Below are 10,187 nucleotides of genomic sequence, written 5' to 3' on the forward strand. Positions count from 1 at the left end.
GTCATAACGCAATAAACGTGATTTATAATATTATATACATTCCCATCCAAAACCATTCATAAAACAAAGAATTCATTGATATCATGAAGAATGAAGGCAAAACAATTGAATTGAATTGAAAATGTCAACTAAATATTTGTATAGATAACTAAATCCACTTTGTTTGTCTTTGTCAATCAATAGATATTCTGGGCAAGCCATTCTCTTTCTCTGTCTCTGATTAGTTGTATTATTACGTCATTACTTTTTGAGTAGATTGATGATGACTCGTGATCGTGTAATTGTAGATCTTAAATGCATGTTTACGTTACCAAGTAAATAATAGACAAGAATGAGAAAAGGTGGAACAATTCTACGATTCTTTCATTTCTTTGAATTTATTAAAGTTATCTTTATCGTGCTCAATAACACCACAAGCTTGCAAGTATGTGTTTTATTGCATGATAAAAATATAACGAGTTAAATAAATACAAGGAAATAAAAGAATACGTTTATTCCATCACTCCATGTAAGATATTTTGTGAACAATTGCATGGTATTAGTACTATTCACCATAATTTGTAATTTCTTCATCTGCTTGAATGACAGTTGGACCCAAAAAAAAAATTCTTTCATTTCTTAGTATTTATTTTAAAAATAATTTTTTATCGTGCATTACCACATGCAAGCTCGTAGTGTTATTTGGCACAATAAAAATCACTCGTCTAGTAAATACAACGAAATGAAAGAATAGTATGTTATTACACCCACATTACTTGTGTCTATAATTTACTTTGTGACGTATGTTTTTGTTTTATTGAGAACAAAAAAAAATAATAGGTATTTACAGTTTCTAGAAACAAGATGAACTTTTTTAAAAAACATTTCCGGTCAATTTAACGGTAATTTTTGTGCATCTGGTTTACATCGATGTAATACGTTTTGAGACAATAAAACAATAAATAAATATCGTACAGAAATTCACTTATGGCATCTCCATTGAATTTATCGTAAATCGTTGAGGGTGAAATAGGGAAATAATTGAATAATTTGTAGTCATGACTAATCTCACAACAACTCCGCATTGCGATCAGGAATTTTGTGACTTGGTGATATTATTTAGTAGCTGCAATAAACGTGGTTTCAACAAAACGATAATTTACGTCGTTATAACAATTGGAATTTTTATGACAAAATTACAAACTTATGTTCATCTTAATTAAGGTTTTCTATCAAATTGAATTATACCTTGTAAGACAATTTACTAAGACATAGATAATCATGTTTACGGAAATGTGCAATAAGGGGGAAATCATTTAGATTAAAATGTCTCTCTATGATTTTTTTTTCATTCAATCATTGATATCTACGCATTCCAAAACCGATGCCCTGCTCCCTTTGAATTGTCGATTGACCACCAAAAAAAAAACATTTTTCATTTTCATTATATCCGAATACTTCCCTGTGTAATATTCGATTCCCTTGAGTTTTTAAGATCGAAGCAGGGATCCTATGATGTTGACACTTTTATTTCTGATACAGACACCCTAATCAACGATAAATCTCCCTAAAGACTAAATCAAAGTGAAAAATTCCTCACTCCGTCTAGTCAACCAAATATCCACTCAAATATATATAGAATTCTCGCCTTCCAATTTCAGTAACATCAAAGGGAAGGTCTTCATCCCCTGTTATTTTTCTTCAATGTTTTCTATATCAGGCCATATCTATTTGAATACTTTCATGATGAGGGACAACACTATTTTGGAATAAGTATTATAGCTTAATATTTGGTTTAGGTGATTTCAATTTTTGCGGATTGTTATTGGGAGCTACTGAAAGGGATTTTTCTCTCCCCCCCCCCCCCCCCCCCCCCCCCGCCCCCTTCTCCTGTATCTCTTATTTTTTCCTGATGGCTTTTCATCATTGTCATGGAATGAAATACTTGGTCTTGCTTAGACACCCCCCTGGAAGAGACTTTTTTTTCTAAGGAGAGAAGGCTAACGGGTTGAAACGCGTGTGGTATTTCTCAGTATGAACCGACGGCCCTCCTTGTAAACCATCTACCTGGGTAGTCTTTCCTTTATCTTCCGTTTTCTTGGACTCCCATGACCTCAATGTGTGGCAATCATTGAACTTTATATTTGATTTGTTTATCGACCTCCCTTTCAGTGGACCTGAATGGACCTAAAAGTGCTGCATAGTGGTATGACACTCGCTTTCGAATAGGAAGATCCTGGGTTCGAGCCTCACTCGGCGCATAGTTAAGTCCTTGGAGAAGACTCTTTACTCACATTCTCTCACCGTACTCGGGTGTAAAAAAAATGAGTACCTGGCCGTTACAGCTTTGTCTCTGTCCGAAAAAATTGTAATATCGCCTAACGTACAGGGTTATGTCCCGTCCTAAATTAATGTTAAATGTTGCTGTTCACCAAGGACCCCTTGTTAAACGCTTTGAGCACGTTTAGTGGATATTGCGCTATATAAAGCTCAGTTTTAATTTTTAAGTAAAAAATATTCATACTATAGAATATATACAATTGAAACGAAATAGTAATGATGGTATTGTTATTATAAACTGCAACAAATCTTTATCAAATGATCTCTTTTGAAATGTAATCTCGCTAATAGCTTAAGCACACACACAAAAAAGAAGAAAAACGAGGACTATCTAATATGACACGAAGTAAAGTTGAGACATGAAAAAGCAAGAAAGGATATAAAGTATAACAGCCTCGGGCTACGTCTATAGATAGAATGCGCTTGGCCAAGGAGTTCACAACATTGCCATCCGGAAGTATAACGGACCAACACACAAACTCTGTGTAACCATGAACTTTTATAGTCTGGTTAATACAGTTTAGTGAGAACAACCACAAACGCGGATGGCAAAAACAATAACAAAGGCCCGAGTGACGTCATCTGCATACTATCTATACTCTGATGACACCAGTACTATCCAGACCAAACAATCCCATCAAGAGCCTGGATGAAACTACAAGGCTGTCTGTCTATTTATTCACAAGAATTCAATTTCCTTCAGTTTATGTTCATATAATATAATATTTGTTTTTGGAGCGTTTTTATATTATATTGGCAATAATTGCCTAAAATAAACATATAATATATTGTTTGCCATTATTTAATTATTTCAATTTATCCCTATATCTTTTGAGAGTGTGATGATTCATTTTGAAAAAAAATCCCCCCAAAAACTAGAGCATTTATATAGCGCAATATCAACTATCCGTGCTCAAAGCGCTGTACAAGGGTCCCTGACCAACAGCAACACGTAACATGTATACATGTCCCGTCCTAAATGTTAAATGTTGCTGTTCGTCAAGGACCTCTTGTTAAACGCTTTGAGCACATTTTGTGTATATTGTGCTATATAAAAGCTTTTTTTTTTTAGTGGATATTGCGCTATCTATATATTTAAAAAATCTCAAAAATGCCAATCTCTTTTGAAATGTAATCTCGCTAATAGCTTAAGCACACACAAAAAAAAAAAGAAGAAAAACGAGGACTATCTAATATGACACGAAGTAAAGTTGAGACATGAAAAATCAAGAAAGGATACAAAGTACAACAGCCTCGGGCTACGTTTACACCTCTGATGACACCAGTAATATCCAGACCAAATAATCCCATCAAGAGCCTGGATGAAACTACAAGGCTGTCTGTCTATTTATTCACAACAATTCAATTTCCTTCAGTTTACGTACGTTCATATAGTCTATTTGTTTTTGGAGTGTTTTTATATTGACAATAATTGCCTAAAATACACATTTCAATATAATGTTTGCCATTATTTAATTATTCAAATTTATCGCCTATGTCTTTTAGGAGTGTGATGATTCACTTTGAAAAAAATGTTTTTTTCAAAACTAGAGCATTTATATAGAGCAATATCAACTAAACGAGCTCAAAACGCTTTGCAAGGGGTCCCTGACCAACAGCAACACGTAACATGTAGAACGAAAACATGACGCATGTTAGGAGATATTACCATTTTATTTTTGACAGGGACAAGGCTGTTTTACACCTGAGTACGGTGAGAAAATGCGAGTAAAGAGCCTTTTCCAAGGACTCAACTATGCGCCGAGCGAGGCTCGAACAAGAACCTTCCTATTCGAAAGCGATTGTTACATAGCCGCACAAATTCTTTTTTTTTTAATTTTTTTGGTTGAAAATAATTCATTTCATCTATGCAGCTATTTATCTATTTAACTTTTACGTTATTCTTAGATTTCCTTATCTGTCGGGTCTGTCTAATTATTATGTATAGATAGTATGAGAATGACTAAGAAAGTCACAACATTGCCATCCGGTAATATAACGGACCAAAGCACAAAACTATGTGTAATTTTAAAGGTTGATAGTCTAATTAATATAGTTTAGTGAGAATGACTCATAAACATGGATGTCAAAAAGACAATAACAAAGACCTGAGTGACGTCAACTTCGTTCTATCTATTATGTCCAAAATATTGTTGTTTTGAAATACCAGAGAAATAGTTCATAATATGTTTCAATATTATAAGTAAATTCGCATCATATAACACAAGGAGGCATTCTGTGACATTAAAAAAAAATTAAATGTTGCTGCTCGAAGCTCAAAGAAATAAATAACGATTAAAATTTACAAAAACAGATAAAATAGACGCTTTGGGTTTTCCCTTTATCAACAAAACAGGATGAATGAAACACTACAGATGAATGAGAATATGCTAGTGGCGTTCATTATCTCATTCATCTGTAGTGTTCCATTCATCATGTTTTGTTGATAAAAGGGAAACCCGAAGCATCCATTTTATCTGTTTTCGTATATTAAATTGAAGCTTACATTCAATTTCACATTGTTATTTATTTTAAAAGCACATAACATAACATGGTTAAAGGCTTAATTCAGGAATACATCATGATCTGAATGTCTTTGAAATGAAACATACAATATAATCTATCAGTTATATATCATCACTGAATTATTAAATAAATGAGTAAGAAATATTCCTACTATAGAATATATACCATTGAAACGAAATAGTAATGATGGTATTGTTATTATAAACTGCAACAAATCTTTAGGGCAATTTAAGTAGCAACTTGAAGGGTGTAAAACTTATTTACCAACTTTTTAAAAATAAATAATCGTAAAACTAATCTAAAACATACCCTAGGCAAAATGTGGACAAGTTGATTTTGTAAGAAAACTTTCCAAAGTGTTTCTTTCCCCTCCCGAGTCCGGAATTAACTAACGTCTTGCTTCTTTTATTCCATCTTATTTATAAATTTCACAAGCCAAACATCGGCCGCCATTGCGTGGGTGTTCGGGAAAACATCTTTATCCGCCTGTGACACTTCCATCCAACGAACTCTCGCGCACTGGAGATAGGATTAGCCCGATTCGTCGCCACGGACGCTTTGTCACACAGTTGGCGTGCGGGGTAACTCTTTCACTCACCGACATTAAAGATCTACCTAATGATGAAATCTATTCACGTGCCAGGATTGAGTAGGATTATTGGTCAGTAATGGTACCACCGTACCTGGCCCCTGCCTAGATGGGAGAAATAGGAATATTCAAATCTAGCTTTATTAATTCAGTTTCTAATTTTTGTTCTCTATTGTCTTCTGGCAATTTTCTACTCACTTCATCTCTTGTTGTTATCAACATAAGTGCCTGCTCCACTCACTTTTCTGAATTAAAAAATTCACCTGAAATACCGGAGCATACTCATTGTATCAATTGTTTCTATGTTATATGTTTGTGTTGAGAATATTGGCTATTAAGCTTAATTGCTGGCCAGCTAATTTCGCGGAGGTTGTGTGTGTTGGACCCGCGATCAAGTAGTCGGGAAGAGAGAGGCTCTAATAATGACTAGGATTAGAGACGATCTTTTTTGGGATCGTGGATAGCTCATACGGTAGAGTCACGCTCTCCCCGGCCAGGCGGAGTTGTCGTAGCAGTAATGTCGCGGGTTCAAATCCCCATCACCGCTGCGAAAATTTTTGTTCTCTATTGTCTTCTGACACTTTCCTACTCACTTCATCTCTTGTTGTTAAATCGCACAAAGGAAATTATATAATATAGCAATATGCAGCATTAAACTAACAATGAAGACGGCAGTTGTACTAATAGTGATAAAAAAAAAAAGTAAATAAGTTATTTTTTAAGTCGCCATAATCAAATATCAAAATGGGGTTATTATTGGCATGACATACTTCGTCTTGCCGAGAGAGAAAGAGAGAGAGAGAGAGAGGGAGGGAGAGAGAGAGAGAGAGAGAGAGAGGGAGGGAGAGAGAGAGAGAGAGAGAGAGATGCACAGAGAGAGATGCACAGAGAGAGAGAGAGAAAGAGAGAGAGAGAGATGCACAGAGAGAGAGAGAGATGCACAGAGAAAGAGAGAGAGAGAGAGAGAGAGATTCACAGAGAGAGAGAGAGAGAGAGAGAGAGAGAGAGAGATGCACACCCAGAGGGAAAGAGAGACACAGAGAGATGGACTGAGAGAGAGAGATGCACAGTGAGAGATGTACACAGAGAGAGAGAGAGATAGAGAGAGAGAGAGAGAGAGAGAGAGAGAGAGAGAGAATAAAAGCTGACCGAAATGCAATCCAAACCTTCTTAAATACCACTAAAAAGTATCATAATTTTTTTTTTCAACATGCGAATGCCCATTGCGCGAAACTCTTTATATTTGAGTGATGTCCTTTTCATGAACCACTTGGCTGCCTGGTGCACGAAATCTCTTTCGTTTGAATATTAGATCTACTCCTCTCATAAAAAGGAGTGTTTGCATCAAAATAATTTCTTTGATTTCCGAGTCTTTTGGTTTTTTTCATCCGTATAGATAGAATGCGCTTGGCCAAGGAGTTCACAACATTGCCATCCGGAAGTATAACGGACCAACACACAAACTATGTGTAACCATGAACTTTTATAGTCTGGTTAATACAGTTTAGTGAGAACAACTCACAAACGCGGATGGCAAAAACAATAACAAAGGCCTGAGTGACGTCATCTGCATACTTTCTATATTATAGTTTATCGTTTTCAATAGGATTCAATAGTCGTGACGTCACTTCCTTCCTAATGACGCATGGTAACTTAGCAACACTGGCTCTAAACTATCGGAACAACGGCGGACGCCCGTATGAAATATTTCTCCGGAGAGCATAAAGCGTATCCAGAGGGAAAAAAAACATAAATTCGATCATGTTTTGACTTTTACACATTCTGATCACAAGGCATACGAAAAGGGGACGAAAAGTTCTAGCTTGCAGGAAGAATAAAAAGTAATGATTTTCTTTGTTTAGAACCAAGATGGCCGCCGTTGCCGGGCGCGTGACATCAGACTACTGAATCCAATTGAAGGGCATGCTGTGCTGTCCAAGACTCACTGATACTGACTGGTGTGTTGGTGAGAAATGTAAGATCTGATGCCCTTGTTGGAGTCACATCGAGACCCGCATTTTAATTTGTTGTTGTCTTGTTTTTTGTCTTTTGTTGTTTTTTTTTTTTTTTGGGGGGGGGGGGGGGGGGTTAGTTTTTTTTTTTTTTTTTTTTTGGCCTGTTTTCTTCTTTTTTATGTTTTTGTTGATTTCATTTTTTTTTTATTTTGTTGTTGTTGTTGTTGTTGTTGTTTAATCAAAACTGTAACAAATCCAAAGAATACATAAAACGATATCAATCTTCTTTTTATTGCAAAATCAGCATATTAAAATGGTAATCAAAACTCTCTCTCTCTCTCTCTCTCTCTCTCTCTCTCTCTCTCTCTCTCTCTCTCTTTCTTTCTTTCTTTCTTTCTTTCTTTCTTTCTTTATGTCTTTTTTTTCTCATTATCTGTTTTACTCTCACACTAACTCTATTTTCTCTCTTTCCCTCCTTCTGTCTTTATAACATATACATTAGAAATATCCACATACACTCATAAACAGAGAAGGGGGACGGTTATTGATTGATGAGAGAGGGAGAGAGAAAATAGAGATTGAGTGAGAGAAAGTGAGTGAGAGAGAGAGAGAGAGAGAGAGAGAGAGAGAGAGAGAGATAAACACCTTGTCAAACAAATGCATACAACGCGCATGGAGCTTAGTACGTTTGAGCCAAAAGCTCAATAGGCTTCATCAGTCTTGACGTCACTTCCCTCGTATTGACGCATAGTAACTTAGTAACTGGTTCTAAACTATCGGAACAAAGACGGACGCCCTTATGAAACACTTTTCCGAAGAGCATAAAAATGTATCCAGAGGAGAAAAACAACATAAATCTGATAATGTTTTGACTTTTATACATTCTGATCATATGACATGTGAAAAATTTCTATCCAGCATGAACAATAATAAGTACCGATTTTCTTTGTATAGAACCAATCTGCTGGTTGCTGGGCGGAACTGACATCAGACAATTGAATCTTATTTCCATATCCGACAATGTATATGTTTTTGTAAGAGGCTTGTATATTTTAGTGTAATTTTTGTTAATTGCGTTGGTTAATGACTACTATAATGGGACAAACTGGTTCCCCTTTTACAAATTGTATACCAATTAATTGCTCGCTCTCTCTCGCTCTCTCTCTCTCTCTCTCTCTCTCTCTCTCTCTCTCTCTCTCTCTCTCTCTCTCTCTCTCTCTCTCTCTCTCTCCCCAATCTTTCGTCAAATTATTAAAATCTTCAAAGATCCTCCTCCAATACATTTTACTAACTCTCAAACTCTCATCGGTCTCCGCATTAACTCACTCAACCCTAACACCGACTATATCCGTAGTTTACCCGGGTTACTTTTAACCCATGCCTATTTATTACATTTTTCTGAGACAGATTATAGGAGTAGTGTCAAAGCCAATGCTTTTAGCTTTTACAAGTTAGTGATAGTTGAATAAAACTTTCTATGTACATGTCCATTTTTAATACATTTTTTCCAATTTTGAAAAGTAGCAAAAATCTCCAGGATTGAGTGAGTTAAGAGCAAATCCTCTCATATTCCTGAAAAACTGACCAATTGCATAGTCATGATTATTCATCATTGTTTGCCAGTTCAATTCTCAGTCCCTCATTTTAACTCTCAATAGGAGTCAATAGTCTCACGTCACGTCTGGCCAGCAACGAGCAGCTTGGTTCTAAACAAAGAAAATCGCTACTTGTTAATCTTCATGCTGATAAGAACGTTTTCACCTGTCATGTGATCAGAATGTATAAAAGTCAAAACGATCAGATTTATAATGTATGTTTTTCTATTCTTCTGGAAACACTTTTATGCTCGTCGGAGAAGTATTTCATAAGGGCGTCCGGCATTTTTTCGATAGTTTGGAACCAGTTACTAGGTTACTATGCGTCATTAAGAGGGAAGTGACGTCACGACTGTTGAACCCTATTGTGTAGATGACTATAAAGACATGCTTAGACACATCCAGATAGAAAACGAGTTAACTCAATCTATTGGACATATTAAAACCATCAGAAATAGATTTAAAGTTTAAAACACTCGGGGCTTTATTTAATGAATCAAGCAAGTTGAATGTTGTTCTTTTTACCACTGTGCGTCTGTAGTGTTTCATTCATCCTGTTTTGTTGATAAAGGGGAAACCCGAAACGTCCATTTTATCTGTTTTTGTATATTAAATTGAAGCTTACATCCAGTTTCACATTATTTATTTCTTTGTTCAAGAACCACTTGACTGCCTCCTGCACGAATTCCCTTTCGCTTGAATATTGTTCATCTCATAAAAAGGAATTTTGTATCAAATCCTATTTCTATAATTTTCAAGTCTTTTCATTTATTTTATCTGCATGTCGTTTCATCTTCCATTGAAAGTCATTTTGTCCTCAAATATGTATCTATGTCTTTAAATCATTAAATTGATAACAAAAAATTGCAGTTTTCTCTGAATGGTGAAAACATTATTTTTTAATGGGATTTTTGACAAAATTAAGTTATCCAAAGATTTTTATCAATACACCCATTTAAGTTTGATAAATAACAATGTGAAATTGAATGTAAGCTTCAATTTAATTTACGAAAACAGATAAAATTGTAATGGACGTTTCGGGTTTCCCCTTTATCAACAAAACAGGATGGATGAAACACTACAAACGAATGAGATAATGTCGTAGTGGCGTTGTTAAGATGAATTAACAAAAATATTGATGGCCAGGAAATAGTCTATGCTCCTTTGTAAGGTAGCGCGAATTGAAATAGAACAATGGATATT

General features: G+C 35.4%; 1 protein-coding gene across 1 annotated transcript in view; it reads right to left on the minus strand.

Moving 5' to 3' along the window:
- The window catches only part of LOC144973721 (UPF0764 protein C16orf89 homolog), an 89,504-nt gene extending 84,138 nt beyond the window's left edge, over nucleotides 1-5,366 (minus strand). Inside the window, exon 1 of the mRNA XM_078916553.1 lies at nucleotides 5,155-5,366. The gene's annotated coding sequence lies outside the window, so the exon portion shown is untranslated. The remainder of the gene's footprint in view (nucleotides 1-5,154) is intronic.
- Between the last annotated feature and the right edge of the window lie 4,821 nt (nucleotides 5,367-10,187).

This window comes from Berghia stephanieae, chromosome 5, assembly GCF_034508935.2.
Source record: "Berghia stephanieae isolate SIO BIC M18660-M18661 chromosome 5, UCSD_Bste_1.3, whole genome shotgun sequence".
NCBI classification, from domain to species: domain Eukaryota; kingdom Metazoa; phylum Mollusca; class Gastropoda; order Nudibranchia; family Aeolidiidae; genus Berghia; species Berghia stephanieae.